This window comes from Taeniopygia guttata, chromosome 2, assembly GCF_048771995.1.
Source record: "Taeniopygia guttata chromosome 2, bTaeGut7.mat, whole genome shotgun sequence".
In the NCBI taxonomy this organism is placed as follows: domain Eukaryota; kingdom Metazoa; phylum Chordata; class Aves; order Passeriformes; family Estrildidae; genus Taeniopygia; species Taeniopygia guttata.
Window position 1 is genome coordinate 53,646,912 of NC_133026.1, and position 11,591 is coordinate 53,658,502.

The 11,591-nt window shown below is 46.7% G+C and overlaps 1 long non-coding RNA gene across 1 annotated transcript; it reads left to right on the forward strand.

Annotated features, from left to right (window-relative positions):
- The first annotated feature begins 8,338 nt into the window (after nucleotides 1–8,338).
- On the forward strand, nucleotides 8,339–10,529 carry LOC140682656 (uncharacterized). Its single transcript, XR_012054645.1, has 2 exons — nucleotides 8,339–8,899; nucleotides 9,470–10,529. It is a non-coding gene; the product is annotated as an uncharacterized lncRNA (long non-coding RNA).
- The last annotated feature ends 1,062 nt before the right edge of the window (nucleotides 10,530–11,591 follow it).

Consider the following 11,591-nt stretch of genomic DNA (forward strand, 5'->3'; position numbering starts at 1 on the left):
CTCTCTGACGTACTGTATGCTTTCACTTGTCTTCTAACCATGTCTTTTCACATGTCTTTCTAACTTTTAGAAAAATAGTCTAATGTCTACATATACTGTCTTGTGTAGTCTGTTGTAGTTTTTGTTACTACCTCTGCTATTTCTTTGCTGCAGCTGTATTAGTATCTTGTCTAAGATTGTTTATTGACTAGAGTGCAATAATTCATGTTTCCCAAGGCCCTGTGGAAAAATTGACTAGATTAACTATATTCACGTTTGTTCTTCTCAACAAGAAGAATGTTGCAGTGATCTGGGAGCTCAGCTGTTGGAAAAAAAAACCAAAGGATAAAGACCTGTGTATTGGCTGATTGGGACACAAGTGGACTTACCAGTGAAATGTCAAATGCAGTCCCACACACTTGAAGAGCTGAGAAAGATTAATGCTGTGTTGAAGTCACTATTAGACCACTAAGTCTCTGTATGTTGTGATCATTCTTATTCAGAGAAAAATGAATTCACAACAGGAGCAGAAAAAGCTATAAAGATCATCAGTGAACTGAAATCTCAGTTTCAGAGGAGACTGGCAGAGTGTGATTTGTCTAGTGTAAAAAAGACAGGAAATCACAGTATTCTATGAATCTAGTTAGAGGCTGGGAAAGGGGTCCCTACCCATGGTGGGGAACTACATGATCTTCCAAGCCAGGCCGTTCTGTGATTCTGTGAAGGGAGATAAGCACCTAGAAGGAAGGACTATTTGCCCTAATTAGTTAGTGCAGGCAGTTACAAACAAACAGTCAATCAAAGCTTTTTGGCTTTTAAGCCTAGTCTCTTCTGAAACAGGTTAATTGCCTGTTGATGAGAGACAGTTGCCACTCACCCCAATTCTTTTGGGAAAGCAATTTATTTATACTTCTATTTATACTTCCCAAAGCCCAGGCTAGTATTTAAGTGGTTGAATTGTTTGGCAATTTCATCCATTGCTGAAGCAGTTTTAGCCATGGTGTATGCAGCCCTACAAAAACTCAGAGCACAGAGGACTTTCCTGATTTCCTCTGACTACCAAGTTCATAAATATTCAGAACTATCACCTTGTTTCTTAACTCAGTATGCATTTCCTCTGCCGACTGAGCCCTGTTTAAGTGTACCAAGACATTTACTCACACAAGCATGCTGGAACCACCTTAGGGAGCAGCTTCATGTGAGGGCCTACTTTGGATTTGACACCAAATGCCTGGTCCCTAGAAAAAGGTCTGTGACTTGATTGAAGCCACAATACCTCCCTACACAAATACTCTGGCAAACCGTTTTGCAAAAAAGTTTCCCTAGAGGTCAGCATACCAAAGAAGATGAAACCAGAAACTGAATTCACACTGCCTCTACGGCAAGAAATATGTCATCCTCCAACTGCCCTCATAGCTGCTGCTCTTGGGGCAGCTGTTAACTCTAAAAATAAAGTAAAATCATTCATGTAGTTGCCCACTTAAACTTTGGGTTAAAAGCTAACATTTTTATCAACTTAATGCTGCCTGGGAAGATGATATGATAACCCTAGACCTAAAGCAGAGGATTCTGCCTCAGAAATTATGGGGGTGTCCTAGTTTAGGGCAAATTTGGGGAAAACCCTCTGAAAGGAGCCCCCAGAAAACAAACCCCCACGGCCCCTCCCCACCCACCTGGTTCAGGAAAAAATTTCCTCTGAGAGAGAAGTGGAAAAGAACCTGTTTATTCAAGGAACAAAGCACTCCCCAGCACCAAAACAATTAACAACACCAGATGACAACAAAACTCTTTCACCACTCTGAAGAGATGAACAAATCCAGAAAGTCTTTCCTGGGAGTGGTCGCCCGGGTCTGGATGCTGGGGATTGCTCTCCAGCACTGGGGATGGCTGCTGCAGATCACAAAATGCAGGCTCCTGGTGTTCCTTGGTGTTTCCCAGATCCCAGTCCTGAAAAGGTTGGATGGTATTCAGGAAGAGGAAAGGAAAAGCAACAGTCCAGGGAAAGAATTGGACTCCTTAGCTAACCTAACTAGGAAGCAAAGGCAAAAGCAGAAGCAAGCAAAGCAAGCAAGCAGGCAAAGCAAGCAAGCCAAGCAAGCAATCAAGCAAAGCAAAAGCCAGCCAGCCAGCCCTAGCCTTTTCTAGACAGCAGATCATGGTGGGAGGTGAACTAGCTGATAACAAGGCAGAACAAACCTTCACTTTCAGAGCCAGTTCTGAAAGCACAGAACATAATATCAAACATAAACAGAACACGCGATTGAAGATACAAACACCATAACGTCACCCTAGGACAGGGGGTTAACTTTTCGAAAGTGTCAAACATTCAGAGCAGACAGCCTGTATGATGTACAACAGACTGTCTCACTGCTTTATCTCAGTTTTTCTGATAAGTGCATGAAACAACGTAATTTTTCACATGAGCAGGAGCCATTAAAAAACAAACAACAAAACAACATCCCTTCCCTTCCCTTCCCTTCCCTTCCCTTCCCTTCCCTTCCCTTCCCTTCCCTTCCCTTCCCTTCCCTTCCCTTCCCTTCCCTTCCCTTCCCTTCCCTTCCCTTCCCTTCCCTTCCCTTCCCTTCCCTTCCCTCTCTAGCTCCGGTGTCCACGCTCCTTTTCTGTGCCTCCCTGGCAGCCTTCCGAGGAGCGAGGGTGCCGTGGCTGACGTCGAGAAAGCAGAGCAGAAGGTGGCAGGAGGTGGGCAGGGAGGAGAACTGGGTGCAGGCGGGGGCCATAGTTCTGATAAACCAGCTGTCCCTGCTGCCCGCTCGCCCGCAGCTGCAGCGGGATTTGTCGCAGGAGAAGATGCCGCGGATATGGTCTGGCGGCTCCAGAGGCCCATGGCCGTCCCCCAACGCCCAAAAGCAGGCAGTTGCCATGCACAGGGGGATGTGAGGGGAGAGGGAAAAGACACCAGGAGAAGAGGGACAAAGTAACTCTCAGAGACTGTTTCAAACAAACAAACAAACAACTAACTATTTATTTCCTCCTCTTACAAACAAGGGATCTTGGCTTGCGCCGCCGCCGGCGGGACGGCCTCTTGGGGAGTTGGGGAGGCTCCTGAGGGCCAGAGGCCCTCCTCTTTGCTGGGCGCCGGGGCCCCGCGGGCGAGCCGTCCCTGTCGGGGCCAGGAGCGGAGGGGCTGCAGGCCCTGGCAGAGGGGCCGGGCACTGCTGCCGCCGCGCTGCCGGGCTCCTCCGGGGGCTGCTCCCGCTCCGCAGGGACGGGCGCGGAGGGAGAGCGCCCGGGGGCCCCGCGGAGCTCGGCTGCCGACGTTCCAACGCCCGCCTCCGCCTTGGAGACTGCGGAGCTGCTGGAGGAGGCCGGGCTGGGAGTGGGAGTCCCCTGGGGGGATGCAGAGGGCTCAGGGATGGCTGTGGGGCCCTCCTCCTCCTCCTCCTCCTCAGCCTGGGGGTTGAGGAGGTTCATCTGCCGCAGGACCTCATCACTGCACCTGTCAGCGGCAACGTTGATGAGCCGCTGCACAAATGCCGCCGTCCGCCCCTGCAGCAGAGGGTTCAGCTCCCGGACCAAGGCCTCCTCACTCAGCCCATAGCGGCACAAACTGGCTACAACGATACTCTGTGCCAGAGCCACCTCCCACCAGCGGGTGCTGAGCAGCTCTGCTAGCTCCTGGTTCAGCCAGGGCAGCAGGGGCTCGAGGATTTCTGAGCGGTCCTGGAAAAAATTTGCCCAGACCTGAGGTGGGAAGCCAGCTACGTAAGCCCTGGGCATTGGCTCCGCAGCCTCCTGCTCATCCTGCTGCTGAGCAGCCGCTGACTCTGAGGGCCTTGGAAGAACTATCTCCAGAAAGTCTTCGTCGGACCGAACAGAGTAAATGATGCTGCTGATAGCCTGCCTGCACAGCGGGCACGATGGTTGCCTCTTGGCCCAACGCACAATGCAGCCCAGGCAGAACAGGTGGACGCAGGGTGTTACAGAAGCGATTTCACCAGGAATGTCACGGCAGATGGGGCAGTTCCACTCTGTGGCCATGCTTGCGTGTTGTAGCAGAGCTGGGGACAGCAGCTGCTCCTTCTTTGTTGGCGTGACACTCTGAAAAATGGTCACTTGCTGTCCCAGGGAAATGGGCAGGTAGAAGAAATGCCCAAGCCCCTCAAGAAGGACACACTCACAGCTCCCCAGACACCATCACCCACCCCAGGGCCACCCTATGGAAGCACATTTCCTGCACCACTCACCTGTGCTGCTGCAAGCACCAGCCACAGTACTTAGCTTCCTGAACCAGATAGGGCTAAGGAAACGGTCAAAGTCTTGTGAATGAGAACTGAGAGTTGCTGACAGCAGCTCCCAATGGCCTCACAGGCTTCCAGTCCTCCCAGGCACGCTTGCCAGGAGTCCAGACACGAGTGAGTCTGAAGCAGACACTGCCCGTGCCCAAACATAAGCAGTGAGGGATGTGAGGTCACAGTGCATTGCTCACTTAGGTTGCCAACCATGGAGTGTGTGGACTGCTGATGTCATGGTCCGCTCTTCTGTACTGGCAACCTTGACTGCCTTCCAAATCTGCCATAGCATGTCTTTCTCCCCTGCAGGTACATGGCATCAGGAGAAGAAATGGGGTATGTGGGGCATGCTGTACCATCATTTGTTTGTGCCTCTGACTTTTACAACTGTTTCAAGTCATTAGTTCAAGCACTTCTCCTTTAGAAGCATGTTACCTGCTAGTTTTGCGTTTTGCTGATGGGAGGGTGCTATGTACATCAGGCACATGGGCTGGCCTATTTAAATCTGGTGTGGTGACAGCCCATATTCTTTATTCTCGATGCTGCTTGCCTGCACCACTCAGAGAGGTAAGCACATCCTTATATGTCATGCCAATCTCTGCACAAACTCTCCAGGTTGTTTTTAAATTCAGCTTTTTTTCTTCTCTACAGCCCCATGGGATTGCGGTTGAGAGGCACAATGGTGTGGTCATTAGCTCAGTGATCATTAAAACTCTCTGTTGCTCTCATCCCATTCAAAAATAAAGTTGAAAATGGATAGATAGCTGAAAAGTAAGCAACAAGCACAATTTTATGCAAACCAGTCAGAAATGTGGAGAAAAACTATACTTCACTGAGTTTTAATCTCTCTCCTTTGTGGTAGGGCTTGCCACAGACTGGGCCACCCAAGCAAGGGCAGGTCTGCCTGTTCTTGCTGTGCTTCCCAAGCTGCTTTGCCTGCAGATTTCAGAGAGCTGTAAATCACTCCAGCCAGGCTTGCAGCTGGACATTTTCTTTCTCCTTAGGATCTTTTACTAAAACTACTGGGAAGTGATCAAGTGAGTTATAGCTCGAAACCAGCCTGGTAGAGAAGGGAATTTTTAGAGGAGTTTTCCTGCCTCATCTTCTCAGAAATATCTTCGAGTGAAAAAGCCCTAGGCACATCATAGGATCATCCCTACCTTCCTGAACCTTTAAAATACATAACCTCAACCAGTGCCAACTGAGCAGAAGTTTAGTTCATGTTCAGTGTGAAGTAAAACATCCAAAAGCCAAGTTCATGCTGCTTTGATGAATGAGCCCAATATCCAGGGTTCTCGGTCGGAGGAAGATGGATGTGTGTCGATCTGAGCTTTTTCTTGGCTCTTTCCTTGCACTGACCCCCTTCAGTGCTGAGGGCAGCACCAAGCTCTCACCTGGCCCCTCCCTGTGCACAGGCTGTTGTCATTTTTAAGGGCAGGATCTCTTAAAGATCCCTTGAAGAGTTTTGGTTTATTATGAGAGGGAAAGAGTAAAAAAATCAGTGATCCATGTCTTTGGACCAGGGACCTAGCTGAGCTTCCTTGGAGACTCTATCTGTTGTGCCATTGGCACTTGGCCTGGCTGACCCTGGGCTGTCCTGTCCAGCGGTCTCTCGTTAAGGAGCAGGATGGGATGTGGTTCTAGTCTAAGGAGATTTGTGTTCCTGCTGGGTCCATTAATTCCAGAGTCCATTTTCAGGATGGCAAATCAGTAGCACTGGGGTCAAGAAGGAATCTTCCCCCAGGGCAGACTGGCACTGGTTCCTAGGGAGTTTTGCTTTCCTCTGCAGCACTGAGCATGACCACTGTTCAGGGCTCCTTCGGTCCCTTTTGGCTGGGTTGCTGCCTGCTGCTCATGCCCCATGAAGATGGTCTGTCATACCCTGCAGCTGTGGGCAAGAAGCTTTCCAGACTCCCAGGGTGGGTCCCAAGGGTGGCCTGGGGGTTGCTTCTTGTCCTCCTGTAGCACTGGCAACAGCCCCTGTCAGGGCTCCTCTGGGCGCCTGTGACTCCATTCTTGCCTGCTGCCCTCACACCTCCAAGGCACCACTTGTGCCCTGGCTCTCTCTGGCTCTCTTGCCCATTGCAAACCTGGAGTGGGGCTGAGCTCTGCTCTTCCCTTGGCTCCATTTCCCATGGGATTCTTGCATCCATCCAGAGCAGCCACTTCTCAGTTCTCCTGCCTGCAAGCACAGGACAGACACAAGAGTTCTTTTCAGGCGTTCTTGGCCTGGGAGCACAGCAATGAAGCAAGTCTAGGAAGGCAAAAAGTGTGTTTGTCATTGATATACGTTACACTTTAGAACATGCCCAAGAATGGACCCACAAGGATCATTGCGTCCAGCTCTTAGGTGACTGATCCATGTAGGGATCAAACCCATGACCTTGGAGTTATTAACATCATGCTCTGACCAACTGAGCTCATCTCAGGGCTGAAAAGGGAAGCCTAGAGCACCTGGTATTCCCAGGTAGTCTCCCATTCAAGTACTAACCAGGCCTGATCCTGTATAGCTTCCATGATCAGATGAGATTCGGCATTCTCAGGGTGATACGGTATCTAAAGACTGTCTCCTGGGAGAAAAGTTTTAGAATTCCTTAGCGGATTTCCTACAGTAGAATTACAAAGATTTATACATACTGTTTGCTGTAACCTTCTGTAAGTCAAGATCTGATCTTGAAATTAGTAAAGTAGCTTTAAGCAAACCAGTCATAAAGCCTTAACTGTCTGTCAGTAGGATCTCTCTTACCTAAGTCAGTGGTGCATCTCCAACTTTGTCCTAAACCATTTGATGAAAGTGAACTTCACGTGTACTTTAAGATTGTAATAGGGCAGCTGCAGCCACGATTACCTCATGTAAGAAATTGTTTATGTAGTTGTATGATTGAAGACTTTGCTTTAAAGGAGATGCTGGGTTTGGTTTTTTCCTCAAGTCACTTTATGCTTAGACTTGCAACATGGAACATACCATACAACATACCATACATGCATTTCAGTCTATGCTTCTGTTCCATTAATAAGTTTCTAAGATTGGATGTTGCACTTTTTCAACCTTTGCAGCTCATCTCATCACTTAAAATATTCAAAAGGTAAACTGATTTCCTTAAGTTTCCTCAGTAGTATGTACATACAACATCTGAAAGTCTTGGCTGGTGATGAGACCCTTCTTTCAATTCTTGTTTAAAATTGCCTGACAGGATTCATAAGCGAATGTCAGAAGACAGGGGAACATTATAGTGCCGTGAAACGAGCAGGACTGCATCATTTCAACTTGGCCTTCAAAACCAGTGACAGATTTGTTGGATTAATATTTGTTTGGCCAAACTGATTGCATGTAATTGATTCTATTTGAAATAACGGAAGTGGATGTCAGTGGTAGCTTAAATTAATAACTCATGTCTGTGATTTGTTTTTGAATTTATCTTTTTATGTCTTTTTCAGGTGTTTTTTGATTTAATGAGAGAAATTAGAGCCAGAAAAATGGAAGACAGCAAAGAAAAAAATGGGAAGAAGAAAAGAAAAAGCCTAGCTAAGAGGATCAGGGAAAGATGTTGCATTTTATAATCAAAAGCTTGGATTCCTTTCCTACCCTGACCATACTAATAAAAACCATAATTTATAAGCATGCCATTGAAGGCTGAAGTGACTGATACTACCCTAACATGTTGGAAAATGTAATGTACCACTAAAAGCATGATTTGGAGTGGCACTGAAAGTCAAATTCACTGAAAACAAATTATTTGGCTTCAGGAGAAGCAAAGTTGTAGTAGATAGGGACAGACGAATGGAAGATCCCGGGATGTGACGGAAAGAAAGACCCTTCCCCCCTCACCCTGCAACACGTTATCTACCACCCCCAGAACATGTAACCACACCTAACCCAGTAGTTTTCCACTCCTGACTAACCCTAGAGACCCTACCAACCCCCCCTGACGTAGCAAAGTCCCCCAAGACTATTTAAATTCATGAGATAAGATAATAAACGCTTTTCGACCGTCCACCACACTGGTGTCTGCGTGTGTCGTTAGCCCGAGTAGCCCGGAATAGGCCGGGCTACCATGCTGCTCCTTGCAACCAGGTCGCGGTTGCCTCCCCTGAAGGCAACAAAAGTTAAATCCATTTCATAACTGCCTACCTTCTCACATTTCTTCTGAATGTAGTCTTTCATACGTAGTCTTTTCTTTAATAGTGAATAAGGGGGGCAAAGTATTACTTTGTGGGTTCTTACACAGCATACTTTTTTATCACTGGTATTTGTCAATTCATCTTGTCTTTTGTTGCCTTGAAAATTACAATTGTGAACATGATACCTAACAAAGCAGTATGCAGCTGTTTTGCCATGGAGTTATGCAAATTGAAAGAGAATAATGTATATGAACAGCTATGTTGAGGAAAACTATATGTGGTTCTGCATCACCTGATTAACCTAGAAGAGCGATGTAATCTTTTACATTGAAACATTTGAATATGTCTTAATTTTAAAACCCAAACATAGCAGGTTGCTTAATCAAGGGTATGTTTTCAACTCTGTTGCATGGAGACTGTCCCGGTGCATCAGTGCAAGACTGCCCTCTGTGGAGTGCAGTTACTTGGATGATTTCACTCACTAGCTGTCTGCTAGCAGTGTCTGTTCTTTAAATGTGTGCCATACTCTAGTAATGTGAATAATACATGTTGCTATCACGCTGGCGTGGTAGTGTGGAGGAAGGGATTTAGAAAGGCCTTGGGAATTGGAAGCTGAGGAAAAGATACATTTAGGTATGAGGAAAAGATACATTTATGTATGCCCCATTGTTTCGGGAAAGTTTCGCTTCAGCATCTTTATGTAAACCCCCTTCTCCCCACCCCTGAGCAGTTCCCATTGGACCTGACCCCTGGGGTGGTTCTGATGGGCCCATGCTGAACACTGTCTCTATTGTTTAGACCTTATCTTTTAATTTTGCTGTATAAAACTATATCTGGGCAGTAGCCCAGGGTCTTTTGTCCCTGCAACTGTTCAGGCAATACAATCTCTCTGGACTGCATACAACTGACCTCTCTTCGTCTCTTTATCTCGACTCCTTGCGGCGACCGAGGCGCACCGCCGCTCGGACCGTGCTAACCCAGCCGCTGCCTGGTGAGCCCAGTGCAGCGGGACCGCGGCAAACCCCGGTTCCCTGAGGGGACAGCTAGCCGGAGGGGTCCCGGGGGGCCGGGGAGGGACGGGGGACAGCCGCAAGTGACCCCCGAAAGCCGCAATACAGAGCATATTCTGTCATCTGTAACTTGGTAGACAATATGGTATCTCAAAACTAAAACGTCAGAATACACATAAGACTGAAGTCATAAGCCTATGGCACATAAAAGCCTGGAATAGTTGCTTAAAATTTAACTGGCTGGTACCTTGAAACTTCCCTTTTGCACATAGATTTTTGTCTAGATGTTCCTTGGGTTTTAACTCCCTGGAATTTGGCGTAGGGGGGCTGATCTAGTAGCGCCTGTGTGTTTTGAGTTAAGATGTTGTCTGGGAAATTCTGGTTAATTTCTTTTATGTTCCTAATACTTAGCTATTGGAACATGGTGTGGTATGCTGAAGCTCTTTGCAGGTTTTGTACTGTTTAGTCTATGTTAATTTTCAAATGGGGAACAGTGTAGCTACTTTTTCTAGTTAATGTTGATATCAAACAATCAAATGTGCTTTGCAATACAGAAACCTTTAACATGCACATCCAAAATCCCCAAACAAAACATACTGTGTCAGTTGCTTCAGAACAAGAATACTAGCACATGTTTAGTGTGCTGCATCTTAACTAAAAACATACCAGAATGTTTGAGGATTTTGGACTCCTCTGGGGTGAGACAGGCTAGATCAATTCCACAAACTGTTATACTTTTTATACATGTATAAGCCTATAACTGACAGTTTAAAATGTGCTCAAGAAAACTAGGTAACAAATATTTAACTCTAATGGTAACAGATGTTTTAGGGACTCAAGTCTTAGGAGTTACGTTTGTCATGTTCAGTATTTATCAGTAGGAATTTTGTATGTGCATTTAGTAGACTGCCAAGTGCAGAATAAAAGTTACTCATGTAACTGGCAAATATAAGCCAGTCTTCATCTTACTGTATACTCATTTGGGTCTATGTAAGCCAGGGAGTCTAACCACTAACATTGTGACTTTGCTTTGGAACCTGTATACTGGGAACTGAGGTGTAATGAAGCCACTGGACACACAAAACTTGTCTTGGCTGATGCCTTATCCTGTCCTTTTATGTGCTATTTGAGCCATTGAAAGATGAATAAACTTCCATTTTTTAAAATACTTGTGCAGTGTAAATTGATAACTGTATTATTAATAAACATTGCTATAGCCTATGCCAATTGTCAAGCAGTTAAACCTAAGTACTCTAGAAGATTGGTTTGTGTGCATGAAGAAAATTGTATGAGGCGCCTGGCTGGTCCCGTGGCCACCGGACATGCCACAGGGCCAGGTCCTCAGGTGCCGGATAGCTATAGATGGGCTTCTTCTCAGCAGCAAGATGACACTCAGACGAGTGAATTCCAAGAGGGTTTATTGAGGGAAAGGCAGGATCGGGGAACAAGGAGGAACAACCACTCTAGGAGGGAGCTCGTCCTGAGAGCCCCGAGCAGGGGGCGGGACAGGGGTTTTAACTGTGACTGGGAAGGAGGGTCAGGGTAACCAACAACCAATGGGGTGAGGGCTTGAGGGTGGAGTCAGGGAAGAGCGACAGGGCAACAGCCAACTGGGATAGAGGGAAGGAGTGGCTTCGAGGGAAGAACCAATGGGGGTACAAAGAACTAAGAACTTTCCAGAACAGGGGGAAGGTGTACATAATGATGGACAGGAACAAGGGGAAGGGATAACATAAGATTGACAACCGGGGGAGGCGGGAAACTAAACATCAGTTGCCTCCCAGGGTAAAGCAGGGGGGCCAACAGCCACACCCCCTCCCACAATTGTACATTAAACAAATTACTCTGGTAAAAAGCCACTTGTTAAAAGCTGAGGCTATGTATGTGCTACCTTCTATCCACAGGTAATTTGCTTAGATGCTGCAAGACTAACTGAAAATGGGCAACAAACCAAAGTAAGTTTGTTCCAAAATGACAAGTGAGCTTGGTCCAAAATTACTGTAAGAATGGAAAGTGAGATTTAAAAAACAAGCAAACAACAGAAATAACTAAAAACACAAAACAAGCAAAACCCCAATTCAAAAGAACGACAACATACATGAATTTTAATAAAATAAAAATGCATTCTACGTAGTTTTCTTTTTGCACACTCAAGGAGAACCGAAGCGTGCTTCCTCAGCCTGCAGGGAATCTAGCTTGCATCATGTATTACAGGATTTGGGTGCATCTT